Below are 10431 nucleotides of genomic sequence, written 5' to 3'. Positions count from 1 at the left end.
ACGGTATCATACTGAAAAATCCTGAGACTGAAGCAGCAAAATTCATTCTCAAGATTATCAGAAATGTATCATAATGATTTTTTCAACTTAAAGAAATAATTTTTCAATACTAAATAAATTTTTATCAGTGCATTCTGATAGGCCAAACACATTCCTTTAAATCTTTAAAGATAGTGTAACATTAATTGCATACAGCTAATTTATAACAATGAAGGCTATCACTTTATATTCCTCAAGCTATTCTTTTAAAAAATGTTAACAGCATTCTTAAGCATTTTTTTAAGAATTAGGCTTAGGACAACACTCACCTTCCATCATTAATGAAAAGATAAATTTGCATATTCCAGTTAACCACAATAAGAACACAATCACATTTTGCTTTGCTGTAACTGGCAGGAGTAGCTTGGTGATGGAGATGTGGAACACAGTTTGTTGGACTGGTCCAATATTAGTTCTATGTGGTTCCATCTTCAGCGGATTTAAACACTGTTGCATTTCTTAAAACTGAGATTATAAAATACAATAGTTTATGAGGGCTGACAGTAGAGCAACAGCAGGGAAGAAACAAATTAGCATGATAATTAAAATCCACCTGGTAATTACATTAATTAAATTCCACTTTTGAAGCTAAGGGAAATTAGAAGAGTTGGTGTTTTCTAAAAATGAAGAGTTTGGTCTACTGGTCCAACTGGTTCTCAGTTGATGTGCAGTAAAAATATAATCACAATTTATACATAACAGCATAGACATTTTCTTCTCTGTCCTAAGAACAAACTATTCTCAGTCTGGAAGGTGAAAATTATTCTCTCTCTTTGAGTGGGGATGAAAGGAGTGGTTGAAACACCATCAGCTTTTTCAACGATCTGAGATGACGCAACTACAAATTTAGGAATTTAATGAAGGATCTAGAGTAGAATTCATTAAATTGTGACCACTGGATTAACTCATTGACTGCTGTGATGCATATTGTGAAAAACAATCACCAACAGTTCTGCTTGGCAAAAAGAAATATCTGTTCATGCATACATACTCTGTCAGTAGGATACTACTTTCACCAGGCTACGCCTATGCTTACCCAGCATTAGACTCCCAAAATGGATATTCTGTCACGAGAGGAATTTACCTGGTATATATACAGATTCTTGAGGATATATTCAAAACTTCCTTGAAGTGCAACACCTCACTAACTCCTGGGTATCACTAGCCCATGACCGTTCAATCAACAAACAATCTGCTAGAGCAATTGGTGCAGGGTTCACCCAAAATATCGACAATTCCTCTCGCCACTCCCTTCCCCCCAAAGATGCTGCTAAACCCTCCGAGTTCCTCCATCAGATTGTTTCTCCAGATTCCAGAATCTGTAGACTCTTGTGTCTCCATGATTAAGGAGCAGCATTCTGGATGATATTCAGAAGTGAGGCCATATATCAGGTGCACAGAGAAACCTTGCTATATAGGAGAATGATTTGACATCATTTCATTACTACCCACCTGCCCCTACATTCACTACCTGTCCATAGATTCACACCCCAGAAAACTGAAGTCACCCTCAATCCAAGGAGCTGTCTGGGAGAGAACAAGACTTTTTTTTATTGCACTGCAGATATTTAGGAATTATCAGACCTTCAAACAAATCTCCATGAATGTTTTAATTAAACTGACTGGTTTCAAGTGAGCTAAAGCACACTTTTGAAAATTATATGATTTGAGAAGGATAAAAATTAGTGTCTTGAGATTCACAGCTGGACATTCTTTATACTAGGCAATAATTGTGATGTATCCTGATAGATTTTATCCTGTTAATTTTTAAATGCATTTATTCTATGAATTATGCCTTTAAATTAAGGCTTGTGATTTTTTTAAAAATAGAGTTCTTCCATTCATAAGTGTTAGTTTTTTTGCTGGTAATAGCTTTAAGTCAGATGGGACCCAACCTAATAGCCATGCTTCACTGGTGAGGCTGGACAATGACTGTTAAAACTATTGCAAAAAGCAATTCCTTTTCTCACTCAACCTTCATTCTTACTAGATAATGATCAGCATCAGGATAGCAGACCATGTTACAATTTTCAAAACAACTGGAATATTTTCAGTCTTCAAACTTCTGGGTTCAACTGATTTTGTCTCTTCCAATAAGGCTATAGCAGCAAAATCTTGTTTTGAACACGTCAATTAAATAAGGTTGGAACAATGTTTTCTGCAATGTTCTCTGGAAATAATAGTTACAAGAAGTTTTTAGGACTGGAATAGGCCATGATTAATGGGGTCAATTTACTGATGTTAATCTTTCATGGTAAGAGACTATAATTTAATGGTTGTAATCATCTCAAGATGTTAAAAGTACAGAGGAAAGCTGACAAAGAGTAGGAAGGGGAACTCATAAATATTCAAACTGAAATCCAGATGGCACTGGAGGATCATTATTGCACAGAGTTTGCATCTTTCCACCAGATAACAATTACTGCTGGCTACTTTCTAAATTAACAAAACCTACTCACTTTGACTGAGGCATGGCTGACCTGCTGAATGTTCCCAGTATATTTTGTTTTTATTTCCGATTTCAAGCACTTGAAGAGTTTTGTAATATTTATCACTCACTTTGCCCTTTCATTGTTATAAAATAACCATGATGAAAATAATATGCTGCACCTAAGTGAACTAGCCCCAAAACGCCATAACTGTCCACTGCAGTCAGGCATGCTTGTCATGGTGCTCAGATTCCATTCTATGAACTCAGGAATTGATCAGCAGGAGGGCTGGAATGAAACAGCATGCTGAGAATGGAGCCAAAAGAACATGAAAGCATCTCAGGCTAGTTCATACATGCCATGCATGCCCCTCTATACTACACATCAGTTTAAATTAATAGAGGTTTACATAATCTGAATTGAACACATTTCTGAGAAAAAAATTGTAATTCAATATACTGCACTTAATTATAGGCAAGTTCATATTTTGCTCAATATTTAAAGTTCTGCATACATAGGCATAAGGTATGTACCTAACAGCAGTGTTGATCTCAAAGTAAATCCTCCAAACTTGAACAACTACAAATACATGCAATTTCGCAAATTTGTTTTTTTGCTAATTTTGCTGGAAGTGTTCTGTGGGCATTGTTGCAAAAATAATCATTCTGATCTCAACTCTCAAAATGTACCTTTAAACTATGGACATTATACAAAAGTGCATAATTAATATACCAGCCTGAATTAGCTGATATAAAAATCCTTTAAGTTGTGTATATGTGCCCTACAAATTTTCATAAAGAGAAAGGTAAGTTGTGAGAGAAATACTGTTTATCACTATAAATCTGTGTGGCACAATTCAAATAGTTTTTGTACTCCCAATCTACGGATACATTTGTTATTTTTAATATATTACACTTAATTCAAACTGATTCATATTCCTCATTTCCTTCCGGTCTTCAACAATACAATTTAACAGCACAAATCACTGGTTCAGTTTTCCTTTTACTTGTCCAAATAGGACTATTTAGCCTCTTGCAAATTTGTCTCAGGAAGTGCCATAGATTAAATATTCTAGTCCTAGGAGAACTACATCTGACTGGGTCTGATTAATGAACTAATTGGGGGACTGTTGTGCTCCAGACCTGTCTTACCAAGTCTGTTTCAGTCAGCCCTACATTGCCATTGCTAAAAAGTCCTGATTTTGGCTATGCAAGAGTCTTGATCCAGGATTAGAAGAGATGGCATCAATGTTCCTAAGAAATTAACAGAAGCACGTTCTAAAAATAATGCTACATTTTCTAAAGTGTAACTAATATTTTAAATGAGCTAGGCTGGGAGAGAAAAGAAAAGCTGGCTTAGAAAGCTTTGAAAATTTTTAAAAATTAATTAACAAGGACAGGGCCAGGTCTATTAGGATCTCTATGTTGCATTTCATCAACTTCCATTCACTTCAATAAAACTGGAAAATTCTACCCATATATACACATTCATTCTAACTATTAAAATGCACATAAAAATAAATTGGCTTTGTCACATGAACTCAAAACATACAGTGAAGAGTGTTGTTTTGCAGAAACCAAATCAGTAAGCATTGTGCTGGGCAAGTGTTGCCACGCTTCTGGCTCCAACTAGAAATAATGATGCAGTATTTATGGATTAATTATCTATACTTTGTTGCACAGGTAACAACACTCAGTGTAAGCAATGAATGAGACTCCAAACCTCCCAAACCACAAAATTTTATCAAAGTTGCCTGAACAGCAGTTATTAACAATCTGCAACTTTCCCAGGAAAGCATCAGCTCAGTGAGAAGCTGTCCATTAACAATGGGGAAGGGAAAGTTCTGGAACATGTACACCTCCTTTGCCATCCCATCACCACCATGAAACGTATTTGGGCAATCACATCATATGTGCAACCTTGGGGAAAGAGCTCAAAAATGCTTCAACAATATTCCTCTGGTAGTTTATCCCTGGACATGACGACAATCATTTCCAATTTACATGATCTAGAATGTCACTAGAGAAACTTAACAAAATGAAATATATTTTAATTGAAAGGATTTACGCAGAAATATTTATCCAACTCCATGCAACTCGTAACTAATTTATAGTAGATCTGCACCTCTTCTATTCCACATCCCCTAAAATAGTTATCCATACCCTTTTCTTGTCTTCATTCTTGATGTACTTCTTTAGTCAGTGAGGGCCATTGGCAGATTGCTTGATTTCCGGACTATCACAGCAAAATATCAGAAATAAGATGATGAGATGTACCTACCCACCCCCACACACCTAAGGATACAAATAAATTGTGGCTCTCCAACCCAAGTTATGATAAATGAGGACATAAATGATTTATCCACACATATGTAATTCGTTTAATAGGACCAACTGCTAATCGGGGCAGCTGCTTACTTGGGACAACTCTGAAAGAACAGAAACGAATTGAGAAGTTTTCCAGGATTCCCTTCATTTATTTGGGGCACTATGCTGCTTAACTGGGACAGGAGAATATTTCCGACCAGTTTCTAACTAGCATCAATTGTGTGCACTTGTGTGGACATTACAGTGCAAAGAGCAAACAGTGTTTAAATGGAGTCAGTTGCTTGTGTTTGTGTGTTACGTATTTGGGCCGATGGACACCAATTCAAAAAGCAGAGATTTTTGATCATTTGTTTTTTTTATTTAGACTTAAAAAATTCAGACCTTTGCTCAGATATCACCAAAAGATTTGACACTAGCCAAAAAAATTAGTCTCTGGACTAACACTGGATGAATTCTTTTGTCCATAACTATTAGAAACCAAGTAAGTGTAGTATAGTATAGTATTAACAGTGTTCTATAACAAAAGAAATTCTACTGATGCTGGACATTCCAAAGCAACACACACAAAATGCTGGAGGAACTCAGGTCAGGCAGCATCTATGGAAGTAAAGAAACAGTCCATGCTTCAGGCCGGGACCGTTCTAGCAGTGCTCTAATTTGTTTTGTATTTTATTTAAATACATAATTTGTTACTCAGTTTAGCTTTTTTTTAAGTATTTCCACGAAACTTTGACTTACTGGGACAGCTGCTTAATTAAGCCAAAATGTAGTGGTCCTGATGTCCCAAATAACAGGATATACATTAATATAGGATATACTTCAATATAGCATCTACATCTACCATAATCCAAGGTACTTAGGGCAATAAAACACAAAATATGTGGACATGACATTCACATGAAGTGAGTAAATTGTACTGTACAATGTGCAGAGTCCTGGATAGTTAAACGGTGACACCGAGGCTGCAGGGACAACACCAGGTCACAGCCGGGTGATTCCATTGTTTAAAGAGTGAGGAGAACTTCCTGATTTGAACTAATTGAAAGATAACTGTGATTTACCACTCATTTTGGGTGAGTGATAAAAGAATCAGAAGGGTGTAAATGGGCATGGGAGAAAGCATAGTTAAAAAGGAATAATTGGGAGAATCGGAACTGATGGAATTGCTTTGAGTCAGCATGACTTCATGGGCTGAAGGACCTCGTTCTATGTCATAGGAAAAAAATAAGTATATGAAAACGAAGCTAGAGACTGAGATTAAGATATTGACAATTAATTATATTGTTATGAGAGCTTTCAATATTTTAATTGTTTTAAAGGTTGATTATGTTAAACAAAAAGCAATCAAGGAAAATGCCTGACAGGAGAAAAATAGGTTGTATGTTCCAGGAGAAATGATCTAAATTAAACGGTACAGAGAAAATGAAAAATGCCTACCCCTTGAAGGCCCAACATACAAGTTCCTTCCAGACCATTAAAAATTACAGATCAAGTGGCAGATCAATGCTGATTGATGGTAAACATTAACTGAATTAACTGAATAACTGAGATACCCATGAACATCCTATAGTTCTGCTCTGCCCATTTGAGATAATAAAGCAAGTCAATTTCAGGTCATTCTTTATACACCTTGTGTTCAAGATCTAAACTCAGTTTTCAGTTTCCAAATTTAAACCAGCAGTTAGGAATACCTGCACAGAAAAAACAAACTAGATGTATAACAAACAACACACACAAAATGCTGGTGGAACACAGCAGGCCTGTTCCACCAGCATTTTGTGTGTGTTGTTTGAATTTCCAGCATCTGCAGATTTCCTCGTGTTTGCTAGATGTATAACAAGACTCGTCATTGTGTTGAGGTAATCTAGATTGTTCAAATAATAAACTAGTTTGAGCATAACAGGTTTCATTACACTTGGAATACTGGGTATAGCCCTGACTTCCATATTACAAACAGGTTGGAGACAAGAGAATTAAAGATTCATAGAGGTGCTCTAAAGTTGTCAAAAGCAACAGAAAGGACTGTAAAGGCTTAAGGTTGAAGTGTGATACAACAACCCCTTCATTAGAGTAATGAAGGGGTTTGATTGTCTTAATTTGTGAAGAGATCTAAAACCTAAGGCAATGAATATTAAAGAGTTACTAACAGAATTACAAACAAGTTTCTCGGGAATATTTTATTAACACACAGTGTAATTAGAATGTGGAACTTGCAACCTCATGGAGAAATTAACTTAAAAACACTGATACATTCAAGGCAAGGTTGGCAAAGTGTTTTGAGGAGACTGCACTAGTAGAAAATATTAAGATATTTGTTGAACTGGGAGGGTGCTAGCTTAGAAAATGAGCATCAACACAAACCAATCAGTACCCAGTGGTCTACATTGCATATAAATTTTAAGTGATGAATGAAGGGATGGGCACCAAAACCAATCTCATACCTATAGCCTTGTCCAATGGCACATGGGTGTGCTGGGATACCATGGTAAACATGTCTAAATCTGGTATAGTATAGGTGCACATAGTATAGATCTCAAAATGGTGCACATGGTTTTGTATCATCTAGTAGTAAAAACTCATGTGAAGTTAATACATTTCTATAACTACAGGGAACTACAGTCAAGTGTTGTAGACCACCATACTTCGTTTGCTACAGCTCATGAGATTTTACCTATCAATCATTTGAGACATGTGGTTAAGAAGGCATACGGTGCACTGGCCTTCATCAATCGTGGGATTGAGTTTAAGAGCTGAGAGGTAATGTTGCAGCTACGTAGGAACCTGGTCAGACCCCACTTGGAGTGGACCCCACGTGCTCAATTCTGGTCGTCTCACTATAGGATGGACGTGGAAACCATAGAAAGGGTGCAGAGGAGATTTACAAGGATGTTGCCTGGATTGGGGAGCATGCCTTGAGTGAACTCGACCTTTTCTTGAGAGGTGACTTGATAGAGGTGTACAAGGTAATGAGAGGCATTGATTGTGTGGATAGTCAGATGCTTTTCTCCAGGGCTGAATTGGCTAGCAGAGAGGGCATAGTTTTAAGGTGCTTGGAAGTAGGTACAGAGGAGATGTCAGGGGTAAATTTTTTATGCAGAGTGGTATGTGCAGATGGTGGTGGAAGTGGAAACGATAAGGTCTTTTAAGAGACTCTTGGACAGGTACATTGAGCTTAGAAAAATAGAGGGCTATGGGTAAAGCCTAGGTAGTTCTAAGGTAGGGACATGTTCGGCACAGCTTTGTGGGCCAAAGGGCCTGTATTGTGCTGTATGTTTTCTATGTTTCTATGAGATGGATATAATCACAAAATAGATACTTTGGAAAAATGAACAAATGCATGTACAGTATTATTTGGGGGGGGGGGGGGTGGTGGTGGTGGTTCAGCTGTGTGTAAAATATACCGAAGCCTGGACTTATCACAGATTAGCTCCCCCAGGTGTAAAATATTTGTTAAGTTTTTAAGTTAAGATTCTATTCAAGGAATCTGATCCAAGTCAGGTGGCCCTGCTTCCTGAGAACTTAAGTGCCAAAGAAACTCATTATATGTAGATGGCTTACTGTCCACAAGAAGCCATTAAACCTCATAGTGGATGATTGCTGGAAGAACATTTGGTTGTCTCACATTCAAAATACTGTGTACATGCCAATATCAAAAGGATACCTGAGCATTACTTAGTTACTGCACAAGTTATTTGTTACTTGTTGAAAGGCAACTCATGCTGTATAATTTGAACACATTCTCAACTTTGTTTAATTCAAAAATAATGCAAGTCTGTTACAAAAGATTACTGCATTTCAGAGATGCATCATGGTCACCTGTAGGCAGAAATGGTATACTATGAAATCATCTGAGAATGTGGAAACAACCTTCATCTTCATTAAATATGTAATCACTAATGCTCTAGAACAAAATTCATTGACCATTGAATTTCTAAAGTTTTAAACACCACATTCTAGTAAAGGCAACATCTCCGTTAAATGACAACATAGTTTCTTGGGGAGTTCATGGCCACAACACATGTGAACACGAGCGAATTATTTGCAGCTGTAACTATGCTGATTAACCTTATTCAAGAACATTTCCCCATTCCATCAAACTATTATACAGAGACAAGGGCTTAAATTAGATATGAAAGGAATGTGAATGAATGTTTAAGTTGTCTTAAACTATACACTTAAAGTTGTTAATAGTAAAATATATGCTAGAAATTTTAAATAAAACCAGAAAACATTGGAAATATTTACATTTGCTGATTAATAGCAAAATATATGCTAGAAATTTTAAATAAAAGCAGAAAACGTTGGAAATATTTATCTATGGAAAATGGGTTAATATTTTTCTTGCTAGAGCTAATGATTTCTTTTCCTTATGACCTCTTTTTAGTGAATAACTTTGCTTTTAACCCAACTCACATCCTTTAAATAATATGTTGCTATGGGAACCCACATGGTTTTCTGGTGCTGCATCCTGTTCTCTCCCTGTGATTTTCATTAAATTTGCTTTCAATTTCCAACCGTTATTTACCAAGTGGACCATCTCTGATTTTGTGTTCGATTTTCATCACTTCAGGTGGCCGACTCATCTCAAATTTATTATACAAGCTCAATGACATCCATTCCAACAGTATTTATTTCTTCCATTTCACTTACTGTTGAGGATTCTATTGTGTCTCTACTATAAAATTAAAAGGGTTCTGACAAAATGTCCTAAGACCCAAGCATTAACCCTCTCTGCATGGATACAAACCCAATGTGCTAAATGCTTATGTAAATTGAATGTAAATTTTGCAGTTTTCTACAATACTTGTGGGCGATCCCTGTGTCCTCTGTTGATTATATATCTGACCAGTTGACTTGGCAAATTTGAATCTGGCAAACAACCATTCACAATACATGACCATACAATAATTTAAGTCTTCAGCATGCATTGGGTGCTATTTCAGTTTGTTTCACATCTGCACAAGGACATATTCAATGCTACAAATTCATTCTGATGTAATTCTTAAACACTATAGTTGACTGAGGATTGATGCTCAGTATTAAAAGTTTACCTGAAAACTCCCTGATCTTATGTAAGATTTTCTTGGATCTTAAGTTAAATTGCTTGCTTAATAACGGCAAGAATTTCCCATAGACTTCTAGCAATGAACTATTCAGTGTCTTTTTTAAAAAACCCTCGATTTTGTAAATTTGAAGAACAAAATCTAATAAAATGAAATATTTTGGCATGGCTAACACTATGTCTTCAAAAGTGACCAGAAATGTACTGTATAAATTGATACATCTTAGTCAATAATGATATGAGAAAAGGGATGGGATTTTGGGAAGATGGGAATAGGAGAGGAGGATTGTTTTAACTGATTAATTATCTCATATTAATACAAGTTGATGCTGTTAGTTCAAGCTTAAATATCATGAGTGCAGGTTCACCAAAGGAAATTACAGTTTGTGATGAGATAAAAAATGTATTAGCAGCAAATACCATATATTCACAATTATCATATTCTCAATGCAAAATTATTATTCTTATGAAAAAGGTTAAGGTTATGGAATAAAGAGAATGCTGGAAAAGGATTCTCTTTATTCCAGTTTTATTTTTGACCTGAATATTAATAGTTTACTTTGCCAATTTTGCC

Source organism: Hypanus sabinus, chromosome 7 (genome assembly GCF_030144855.1).
Source record: "Hypanus sabinus isolate sHypSab1 chromosome 7, sHypSab1.hap1, whole genome shotgun sequence".
In the NCBI taxonomy this organism is placed as follows: domain Eukaryota; kingdom Metazoa; phylum Chordata; class Chondrichthyes; order Myliobatiformes; family Dasyatidae; genus Hypanus; species Hypanus sabinus.
This window is presented reverse-complemented; position numbering follows the sequence as displayed.